At 42.9% G+C, this 12128-nt stretch overlaps 1 non-coding gene across 1 annotated transcript; it reads left to right on the forward strand.

The window, feature by feature from the left end:
• The first annotated feature begins 7385 nt into the window (after positions 1-7385).
• On the forward strand, positions 7386-7460 carry Trnas-gga. Its single transcript has one exon. It is a non-coding gene; the product is annotated as a tRNA-Ser (tRNA).
• The last annotated feature ends 4668 nt before the right edge of the window (positions 7461-12128 follow it).

Genomic DNA, 12128 nt, shown 5'->3' on the forward strand with positions numbered 1-12128 from the left:
TATACCAAGTTTCTTCTCCACAGCTTTTGTGTTCCGTACCGTAAGCTTCAACCTTCTTGACCCTGTAAACCAAGAGAACTTAAGCAAATAAAAAACAAAAACAAAACAACAACAAAAAACCGCATACTGACGTCAAAACAGGAAACATTTCACATTCAGACCACTTGGTGGCATAAAGTGGGACTATTAATTTTTTCAACATACTCCGCAAGCGCACCGATTAACCAACGTACCTACGATATTTCAGCATACTGCGATGTACACACAGTCCGTACTGCAGCACTAAGGACTCTTTCCGTTTGATTATAACAACCTGGTACGTTGGTAGGATACTGTTCAGATGCAGTCAATCCACGAAGAAGACTGTTAACAGTCTTAGAACACTGCTGAAGTGCGTGCAGCTTATACCTGATTTTACTGGGAGGGGACCCACGAGAAAGATTCACTGAAATGTTAAAAAACCCAAATATCCAGACTACTGAAGATAGCCGTCAGTTATCCCTCGTAACGTACAAAGCTTTTCCTCTATATATAGGAACCACGAAGACCAGACCAAACTACAACTCGAAAAGAGCAGTCATTCTTTGCACAATCCCTACGTGATTGGATGGAGAAGCAACTCTAACGTGAGGTAAAATGCCAAGTACCCTCTGTCATACACGCCCACGCCACAGAGGCTTGCAGAATACTTCGTAGATGCTGATGTATAAATATGAAGTTTCATATCAGAGCACAGTTCGCTGTAAAGTGAAAATTTCTTTCTGGATTAAAAATTCTATTTGCGAGAGGTAATTATGCATCTAATTTTCGTGTAACCTCTTACTTCGAAACTCCATAATCATGAAAGTGGCAAAAGTATTGATTAAAACTAACAGCGGATCCAACGGTGAGAGTTTAAATCACCTGAGGGCAGAAGTTATACTAACGGAGGAAGCCTGTAAGTGACACAGATGTCATTCAGAAGAGAAGATTGGTCACTTGCTTCTCGTAGAAGTAGTGTCCAAGGCGGTGAGAGTGGAAACATCCGGGTTTCTTTCGCGCAATAAAGTGATACTTATCGTTACGACATCGGCCGAATCACTCCGACAATCTCTGCCAGCGAGAAAGCAGAGGCAGAGAAAATAAACTTCCCTCATTTCGTGACGTTCTCGCTGCAATACTCTTCGAGTTTACTGCCCTCGGAAAGAGTTGTGAAATTCTGTCTCCTTGTGTTGAAAGAAAATTGTTTTTATATTGCTCGCCTTTATTCTCTCCGTGATAGCGGGCATAAAAGATATTGCAGTAGTCTGCAGGCGGAATTACATTCGCCGACACGTTTCTCCTGCCATAATGAGTTCTGCTGATGAATGACAACATCGCCCATAATGCTGCCGGGATCTAGAGAAATGGTACAACGGTATGTTGCATGGAGGGTGGTCATTTCATCTCATGTCGAGAGAGTGGAACAAATGTTCAAATTATTAAAGAAGGATCATTATTTTCGTGGATTTTTCATCGAGATTATTTCAGGAAAAATACCAGTATGGACATCAAAAAGGAACGTTTGTTTCGCTCTCAGTGCGAGGTACCGTCAAATTGACCCTCTTTCTGTGCAATACACACCAATAGCAGTAACACCCCTGCAACTTAGAACACTCATGTTAACACTTTCTGCACTAGTTATTTAAACGCTTTATTGTATATTTTTCATAATTAATCCGTTCAGCAAAGTTGGAATATTTTCTTTGGAAGAGCAAACTCGTATAATTAGCATTGCTTCTCGTATTTACTTTCAAAACGGCATAGTGGGGTACTTAGATACACTACAGTTGGTAGTAAAAGATCCATGAGTACAAGAATTGTTAGGAAGGCAAACGTAATCTTATTTTATGTTACGAGCCGAATGTATTCAACAAGGAACAAATAAAAACGATTGGAAGAAACAGAAAATTGCCAACCTGCAAAGAATTCCTGAGAGCTTGGAATACAGTTACGTTAACCGAGCTCATATACACACGAAAGAACTTTTCATACATTAGATAAGTCTTAGAGAATATTATGTAAAACCTGAAATCCTGATAGTTACGTTTTTGTGTGGAAAAGTATATCTCATCATCTTTAATGTTATCGAAAATATAATCCGCCGTAATTTCTGACAGCTTTTCTTAAAGAATAAGCATTTATTTAATGGTAGGAAACAGGATTTTTGCGGAATCAGAGCAAGGGGGATAATTCAAGAAAAGCCAGAACGTTTGACGAACGTCTGTAGCCACGAATGTACGTACGCACTTTTAACGTAATGTCAACGAATGTCTAAACATGTATATCGCGTACGGAAGGAAATTCACGGTAAAGAATAGTAGTGAACGTCATTTACTATAGATAACGCCTTGTTGTGATATCCTCTTCCCATACTACCATTCTTTGGTGAATACAGAAACTCTTTCCACTAATTATACTTCGTCGTGTATGTCTACTGGATCTTTCAAAGAACAGATTACCATTTAATTTAGCTGTTGTTCTATATACGGTGTTAATCAGTACCATTCTCTGCTTACACCCGTCTATGTTTTCTTACTGTATACTCTTGAAGTACAATAAGTTACTATGACTATTCACAAGATACATAGCCCCACTGCATATATTTTTCTTCTTTTCCTTTCACAACTGACTCAGCAACATGCGCATCCGATTTGCTTACTCTCCTTTTGTTCCCCCTCTTATGTTCATTCAAGCGCACATTGAGCTAACTCACTACAACAAAAAGAAAGAGATGTGCATTCCGACTTTACTGCCGCGAAATCTTGTGTCGATATCATAATGGTTCAAATGGCTCTGAACACTAAGGGACTTAACATCTGAGGTCATCAGTCCCCTTGAACTTAGAACTACTTAAACCTAACTAACCTAAGGACATCACACAAATCCATGCCCGTGGCAGGATTCGAATCTGCGACCGTAGCAGTCGCGCGGTTCCGGACTGCAGCGCCTAGAACCGCGTGGCCACCGCTATCTGCTGTGTCGATATCATTGGTGCATTCTTGTCCATTGCTGCGGTGTTATTCCAGTCCCCAGTCGATATGATACAGAACTTGGTGGCAGATTGAAACTGTGTGCCACGAAGTTTCATATCAGCGCACACTCCGCTGCAGAGTGAAAAGCTCATTCTGATTTGATACGTGTAGTGACAGTTGGCGATAAGCAGTGAGTCGCACAACTACACACTTTTCAGATATTGTTTCTGTGGACCGCTTAACATACGGCAGCGATACTACCTAGTAGTCAGGATAACATAAGGTGGGTAACACTCCAGAAGGTATGCTTATATCATTATCAGTCTGTGTAGTAGCGCATACCGACTTAAAATTATCCGAAACAGTTGGCTACAAAATTTCCCATGCGATGCTCCACATTTGTAAATTGCTTTCCTGTTACCTTAATTGCATAGTTAACGAGTTCAAACTTATTTTCCTGAAGGTACTAGCACGTTTTCTGAGGACGATCTTTTCCTACCACGAGGCAGTGTCACGCGTTAAAAATGGCTTCCACGTTATTGAAATTATCTCAAAAATTAATTTCTGAGCAGAAAAGGGTTGTTAGGATTTTCTGTAGAATTCTAGAGGAGCTATTCAGAACTGCGATCACAATTATATTGACACAAATTGGCAAAATTTTTTACAAAATTAATGTTTCCCTGAGGAATACTGTTTTTATTTTCGCAAACTGCTGCAAAATTATTTGAATAATGGACAGAGAACCTCAGAATTGAAACATGCTTATGAAGAACTCTGAAAAAAAAAAGTTTTTTTTTCTCAAAAGCCAAGTGCCAACTTAACCAGACTTACAATATTCTGCAGTAATGACCGAAGCCAACGTAGGTCTCCATAGTTTTGATTCACGGATATGCCGTAATCGAAGCTTTTCCGTTGTCAATTCTTCAGCTATCTGAAGGTGTGCAGGAAGCTCGGAATAAGGATACCCAGTATTACCAAGAGGATTCTACACTCTAATATTCCTGTGAGAAAAGATTTGTGTGGTACACCATCGGATTCTGTCATCTTCGGATCCATTCATCTCGTGAGTCCAGAAAATGGCAGCTGAAGAACATAAACCTGAGGAAAAAGATAAACAACTGCCATCTGAGATAAAACATCTGCTTTCCGAACCATCTCCCAGTGGACAGCCCGACAGTGATCCGTCTGAAAACAATAATGCCACAAGCGACGAATGTGCAAAATGCAAATCGACGATTTACTCCGATTCGCTAAAGCTATAATTCCTTACCCGCAAAACTGGATCCGCCATGTTGAGTGTTCTAATTCCGACGTCGAATTCCTAATCAGGAGTTCGCTTCTGCCTGTCGCGGTGTTCGAACGTTTTCGCTAGTGCGCTCCGCTTGGTCGTCCTACCTTTCTCAAACAACAAGAGCTCCAACGTCAACAGCCTACGCCACTGTGGGGAGGGTAATTGGTAGTACCCAGCTGTCATACTTCGCTGCCATCCGCCAGCCTCCTATTTCCCAGAATCCCCTGGATTTCCCACATCTAGCTCCATGACGTTCCTCGCAACCAATAGTCGCTTTACGAGAGTCTTCTACGCGACCAACGACAGTGGCGGTGCGGCCCCAATTTGACTCTTCCTCAGGGTGGCGCCCGTCGTCAATATGACTTCAGTTAGCAGACAGATCGTGTGTCATCTCTGACAGGAGAGGTCCATCAAAACGGCGTGCTTCTAAGCCAGTGTGGCAACAGAGATTATCTGACAGTCGTCATAATTATTGTTTCTCTTATCATCTCCCCCAAGGCCCGCTACCAACCAACCAGTGTCCTGCTCAGTACAGTCAACAACCGTCGCCACTCTGCAAAAACAAAGTTCTGCACATTCATGTTTGTAGTAAGTGGTTGATGGTGAACTTGCTCCAACGGAAACCAGTACCTCCCAAGCCGTTGCATATCAGGATAGACGAGTTTGCCGTCATTGTCGCACTCCATGCCGGAACCCATAAAACTCGCGGCGGTAGGTGCCACGCCAGTCTACGAGACGGTTTAACCACACCATTCTCTCGCGCCGACTTCCACATGGTCCTTACGTCCTCATCAGAAATATCGCCTGGCTATGACCATGTCCATTAGTCCATGATTCTTAATTTGCCTAATGACGCAAAATGCGTTCTTGTGAACATCTTTAATGACATCTGGAGGGATGGAAACGTTCCCAACGACTGGAAAACGCAAATGTTGGTGCCCATAATGAAGCCTGGGGTATACCTTGCCGGCCACGGTGGCCGAGTGGTTCTAGGCGCTTCAGTCCGGAAGCGAGCGACTGCTGCGGTCGCAGGTTCGAATCCTACCTCTGGCATGGATGTGTGTGATGTCTTTAGGTTAGTTAGGTTTATGTAGTTCTAGGTTCAAGGTAACTGATGACCTCCGATGTTTCGTTCCATAGTGCTCAGAGCCATTTGAACCATTTTTGGAATTACCCTGGCCAAGCGACATCTTATAGCCAGATTGCACTGTCGTCCTGTGTGTAAGATATTCCAACGTCTCCTCAAGATTGGCTTACATTGGTGGTTGGAACATGAGAACTGCTCCCGCGAACGCGAAACGGCTTCCGTAAGGGCAGAAGCACTTATGATGTATTACCTGTCTGGCGATGGACGTTGAAAACACGTTCTTCACTATTGGGTATTTAACGGATTTATTTACTCACTTTTAGAGGGCGTGCGACAATGTTCTGATACCTGAACTTTTCAACAAATTGCAACTGTGTATCTCCGGTGGTGATTTTACGAATTATGTGCAGTTTGATTGGTTGCCTTACCGTTCATATTCGCGATTCGGACAATGTGTTGCATGGACCCTGTCTAGCGTATCGTGGACTCCGGCACGTTGCCGATATAGAGATTATTCAACCACATCGCCAATGTCTTTTAGTATGCGGACTACGCCTGTCTTGCATGGACCCTGTCTAGCGTATCGTGGACTCCGGCACGTTGCCGAGATAGAGACTGTTTAACCACATCGCCAAAGTCTTTTAGTATGCGGACTACGCTTGTATCCTCACTCGTCGTGCTTTTGGGTGACACACCTATGGCTTACTGGCGAATGTGAAATGCTGGCCACATGGGAGTTCGAAAATGGGCTCACTTTGTCATCTGATAAATCACTTGTGATATTCGCCGTGAAACGACGTAATAACTTCAGATCCGAACTTCATCTTGGCCAGTACACGTTTCCCGTTTGGGCACATGCTAAGTTCCTTGGCGTCTACTTCGACAGCAAATTCACGTGGGCGCGACAGACTGCGTACCTTATCGAAAAGGTGGATAACACTGTGAATATCATGCGTACGCTTCCCCGAGTATAGTAGTGTGACCGGAACCGACTATACTCTTGACCCTGCACAAGGTTTTGATCCGTTTTGTCTTAGATTATGCTGGCACTGTCTACGGCACTGCATCGCAATCAACTTTGCGCAACATCCATTATAGAGTGATTCGTATTGTCCTCTGAGCATTGAAATGAACACCCACCAAAGCCCTGGTAGTGGAAGCATCCGTCATGCCGTTGTGTACCAGACGGCAGATGCTGTCTGATATTTTCCTCCTCAGTCGATTTCGATATCTGATCGTACCTCTCTTAAGACGTTGGTTCGATTGTGGACACTCACACAGGCACGTCGTGGACGACAACTGACTACAACTATGGCGCCATTTCGTCCACTTGTTCTGCAGGATACAAAACTCTCCTGTTTTAATTTTCCATCTGTTCTTCACTCCAGCCGCAGTGGCATACCTGCCGTCCGATTTCCGAGCGGCGATCAACATCTCCCGCGACGTGGAGCATTTTTTCAGCTTACAATTTCCGCAGTATGCTCACATCTATACGAACGGTTCTAAATCTCATGCTGTGCGGGGTACGTCTGCTTTTGACCTTCTAGTGGCGCCTTCCAAATTTCTGCCCTTCGACCTGAATCTTCTGTCTACACGGCGGATCTACTGGCCTTCAGGGAAGCTATTCATTATGGTACCCGGACATTCATGTTCATCCTGACGGACTCTAAAGTGTGCTGCAGAAATTTCATCATCTCGCATTTGATAGAGAGACCAACAGCTATGTTCTGGACGTCTTTGCAGCCATAAGAGACGCCTAGACCTTTGGAACTGCCATTCAGTTACTCTGGATTAAAGAATATGATGGCATTCTTCATAATGAAACTGTAGATCGGATTATCAAGAGGAGTATTACAGAAGGCCTGTTTCGCCCAACGCCGTTCCCTTACACGGATCTCACATCGACGATCGGAAGGCTGCTGATCATGCTTGCAACTGTGAATGCCTTCCCGAATGAGATAGGAGGAGACGAGGTACTGGCAGAAGTGAAGCTGTGAGGACGGGGCGTGAGTCGTGCTTGGGTAGCTCAGTTGGTAGAGCACTTGCCCGGGAAAGGCAAAGGTCCCGAGTTCGAGTCTCGGTCCGGCACACAGTTTTAACCTGCCAGGATGTTTCGTGTGAATGCCTTGTCTCTCGGCACTCTAAGGGCGGCCACCTGGCGGCCATACAACCGAACATCTCTTCTCCACCATGGTTGGCCTCGGTGCAGCTTCGTAGACATCATCTGGTTTCTATCATTCGCATGAGGCTGGTTGTCGAGAGTTATCCCGCGCAAAATATCGGTTGAAGATTATCACGTATCACGTCTGGGCACTGCGATAAGTCAGTAGCGGTTTAAATTAAAAAAATATTAAAAATGAAGAAAAATCTGATCAAAAAAGGAACAGTAAGCTGGACATTTTCTGTAACTTGGAGGAATAGTCATTTTGGCGCTGCACAGTGTTCCAGTCCACTTTAAAACATGGACTTTACGGGAAAACGGATATAAAATCCTAAAAAAGCTGTGTTACTTTTAGAATTTTTGGGTCGCTGATTAGGAACTTTATTTTAATTTCTTTATTTTGGCTTTGAGTTACAAGGACCACATAGCCAACAACGGTTATAAAGTGCCAAAGAACCATAAACGCAAAGAAGCAGAATAGTACAAAATGAGGAATTCAGCATATAAACACACTCTTGAAATAAAATAAAAGCTCAATTAGACAAACACCGAGAGCCGATGGCAGTGATGAAAACGACCTTGGTGCAGAATTGCAAATAGCACTATACAGAAACATTATGACAAACATGCATGTGCTCTTATAGACAAGACAAAACACTACAGGGCAAACAGCTGACCCTACACAATAAGTACAACAATAGACGAAAAAAGGAATTGCAAATAACATCATATAACAGTGTCAGAATTATAGTGTACAGATAAAAGTTATTAAAGTAAAATGAAAACCTAAAATGAGAAACACAATATAACTAACGGTATTTACAACAGTGGCAGTAGAGCAGTGGCATAAAATGAACAAGAGAGCAACAATGAAAATGTAATGTAAAAATCGAGGTCTGTACGCAAATTTAAACACAAAATTACGCACCTGATTACGAACGCAGCTGATGCCGTTTGAAAATGAAGACCTCAGCAACTCATAAATTAATTTTCGATGCCATTGCCGTTTATCAAAACGGTGGAGTAAATCAGGAAGCTATTAGGTAGGGGGTAACCACTCGCAACTAATTTCTTATACAGATCTGATTGTGTAGTCGTGTACTTGGAACAAGCCAATATGATGTGGTTCCTTTGAACAAAATGCTGTACTTCAAGAGCACAACTTCAGGAAACTTTTCATTCATGTAATACTTTGCTTAATACCTTTTCTTCCATTGTACAGTTTTTTATATGTGTCTTCATTCTGTATGCTATATATTCTCACTTAAAGTACTGCCATTTCATTCTTGCTTTCGGTGCTAGCATAATCAGTCCTCTCTTTCCTTCAACTTGACGTTATTACAAGTGTGTTTCGTTTATCCTTAATCTACTCCAGGTGTAGAACACACAGTTTATTCCAGTCTGTAGGTATTATTTTTCCGGAACGCTGATGGTTCAAATGGCTCTGAGCACTATGCGACTTAACTTCTGAGGTCATCAGTCGCCTAGAACGTAGAACTACTTAAACCTAACTAACCTAAGGACATCACACACATCCATGCCCGAGGCAGGATTCGAACCTGCGACCGTAGCGGCCGCTCGGCTCCAGACTGCAGCGCCTAGAACCACACGGCCGCTCTGGGCGGCCCGGACCGCTGATCTTGGCATCTTAGTACTGGCGGATGATCATCTAGTACTGTCATTTGTCTGTAAAAATTATCTTCCACTTCATGAGTTGTTTGTGCAACGTCCATATGAAGCTAAATGGTAACAAGGTGTAGCCTTACCTAGTACTTTTCTTAACACGGGCTTTTCTGCCTTCGTCTCAGTTCCTAAAATACGGTTTTCTGTTGAATTTTTTTGAAGCTTTGCATTGGTACAAAAATATGCGAAGAAACACGTTTCCTCTTTGTTCTTCCTACCATTACCAAATAAAAAGTAGAATTTCATCTCCCGTAGCTTTTCACTTTCTAAACACACGTCACACATTTCTTCGACCTACCTCTATTCGACAGTTACAAGAACGACATGACGGAGGACACATCCAATAGTTTCCTGATTTATTCCTTCGTACTCTCCTCTGCTTTCTTTCTGTATGTGATATGCTAACTAGCTCTTCGATAGATTTTGACTCAGTTTCAAATAACATTCTAGTTGCTGCACTCTCACAGTTTTCAGTAGCTCGACATATCTTCGAATTCTAGTGGCTTTCAAAACGTAACAGAAGAAGGTTAAGTACCCTGGTTCGTGATATAGGGGAAATTCGCGGTCCCTTAACGTTGTCGTAATTCGCAGGTTCTCAGTGTCTGTGAATGAGCACGGCACCAGCCGTTGCCTGGAGCCTCCACAAAGAAAGCTCCATACCTGTCAGTGTTTCCTGGAAACGATGCGCTATTTCTAGGACAATCCTTACAAACTGTGAGTACTAGCATGAGCGTCTTTAGAGATGATGTTTTCGCAGTAATCCACGACAGAAGTCAAATGAATGAATGAAAGTAATGAGGATAGCAGAAAATATGCAGTATATCAAATTTGGGGAAAAGTAGAATGGTCTGAGGAATTCTGCAACGCAGGAAGGGAAATAGTGCGCTTCCACTAACCTAGCGTTCCAAATGCCTATCCTGCTTACGGAGGTCCCCGTTAGATCTAGGACAAAAATTTCTCCTTTGCGGGAGAACAGGTAAGGGGGCAAACCAGAACCACGAATATTGCTGCTAGTCTAAATCAAAGAGATGCAACAGCCGCACCACCGTATTCCATAATGGACATCAGAATTTTCGGCTTGCTGTCAGCCACTCCAGTGCTGCCGCAAAATGGTTTTTAAGCAGTCTTCAGCTTCCAGAATGGAATCCTATGCGAAACGAAGTGCCATGTTGCCTTCTTACAAGAATCAAATTCATGCAAGATGGTAGAATATAAACAGACATACTACAACAAAGAAAAAGGAATGAGGGAAGGTAAAGGCATAAGGTATCTTAATGGCCTGGATCAGGTTTTCATGCATTAGTTGCATCTTTCCAAACGTGAGAAGTTCATAATAATATTGTGGATGTCATCAGTATTGTGAGTATAATAAAAAACTCAATTCCTTTAAACTTTCATCAAAATATATTATGACCCTGTCATCTGTTTATGAATAAATTCTTCCAAAACGTATTGAAACACATCTGTGCTAACACATAGCTGATTTTTTTGCAATTGGGTTGGTTGACGCTGAGTATTTTGGATAATGTACGTCATTTTTTTACAACTGTGTTCTCATTCTGACTGTAAAACAGCCGACCACGAAAGAACAATATTGTCCCGAAAACCAATTGTACTCCGTTTGTTTACCTTTCAACGCAGTTTCGGTAGCTGTTTTCCTGTAAAATTGTGCAACGTATCCCATGGGGATGGGCCGTAGTGCTAGAGGGGGGCGGGGAAGGAGGGGTGGATGGTAAGCTTCAGTCGACCTCTGCTGCTGCTCGTGTAAATATAGCGCTGTTGCGTGCCAGATTCGCCACTGCAGTGTATTGGAGAAAGTTTATTACTTAGTAGTCCTGTAAGGTTGCTGCTACTAGCTAGAAGACAAATTGTGAGGATGAAATGACATTTTTTTTTCAACCCACAACCGTCCAAAGTAATCTAAGTAGAACACTGACATACCTCAGACTAGCACTCGATCAAACACTAATCCTGACCTAAGCTCAATAAACAGACAGACGGTAATAGCCTAAAATAACCAACAGCTACTAACCAGATGAATATGGGGTCTGATTACCGCCCTCAATTATCCACTTATAAGAGACCAACCTATCCTCGTGTATGCCAATACTGCATGGCGCACTGCTGCTGACAAGTTTTGCCAATGCTTTTCTACTCTCCGTATTATACCACTGTACCTCAGCGTAAGGAACACCCCCTCATAGACTACCAACGACTCCTTAAACGCCTAGAGCACACTCGCATTTCCCGAGACCATGATTTTTAGCATCCTGTTGTACTTCTCATATTCGAGAATTGTGGCGTGTTGGAAGGAACGAGCTTACGGACGCTCAACGGTGAGGCTATCAGCACTCCTTGCCTGTTACCGCGCTCTAACACAATGTTCCACTCTCCCTCCACCTGAAAACACTTCGTATCCCCTTCCAGACTAGACAATCATGAAACCTTCCCATGGCTGTAATGTCCGCAATTGTTCGAAAAAAAATTCAATTCTGTCTCTATCTCTACCTACCTATCTTTTACTTTTTTACTGCATTTCCGCAACGATACGCCTCGCTCAACACCAATGTCTAGTGTGTTAGTTGCTACATACCGCAGTGATAACCTAGGAAGGACACTTGTAGGAAACATATTCTGGTGTGGTATTAATTACACTGTCGTAAAATCCAGACAGCTGCAAGTGGACACATTGGTCAGAAGCAGTCCTGCTGCTGCGAGTTGCATCGGAATCATAGGGAAGACGCCATGAAAAGAAATAGTTCTTTGGTCAACACCCTTATAGGGAGGTTCGTCACAGCATTGAACTTCAGTGCTAGCAGTTACCTTCATTAGAGATCCGAGGCGGCCTTGAAATTTCTGTGTGCTGATGGGAAATGGCACGGAAGTATCTTACAATTATAAAAATGAAAAAGT

Source organism: Schistocerca piceifrons, chromosome 4 (genome assembly GCF_021461385.2).
Source record: "Schistocerca piceifrons isolate TAMUIC-IGC-003096 chromosome 4, iqSchPice1.1, whole genome shotgun sequence".
Lineage (NCBI taxonomy): Eukaryota > Metazoa > Arthropoda > Insecta > Orthoptera > Acrididae > Schistocerca > Schistocerca piceifrons.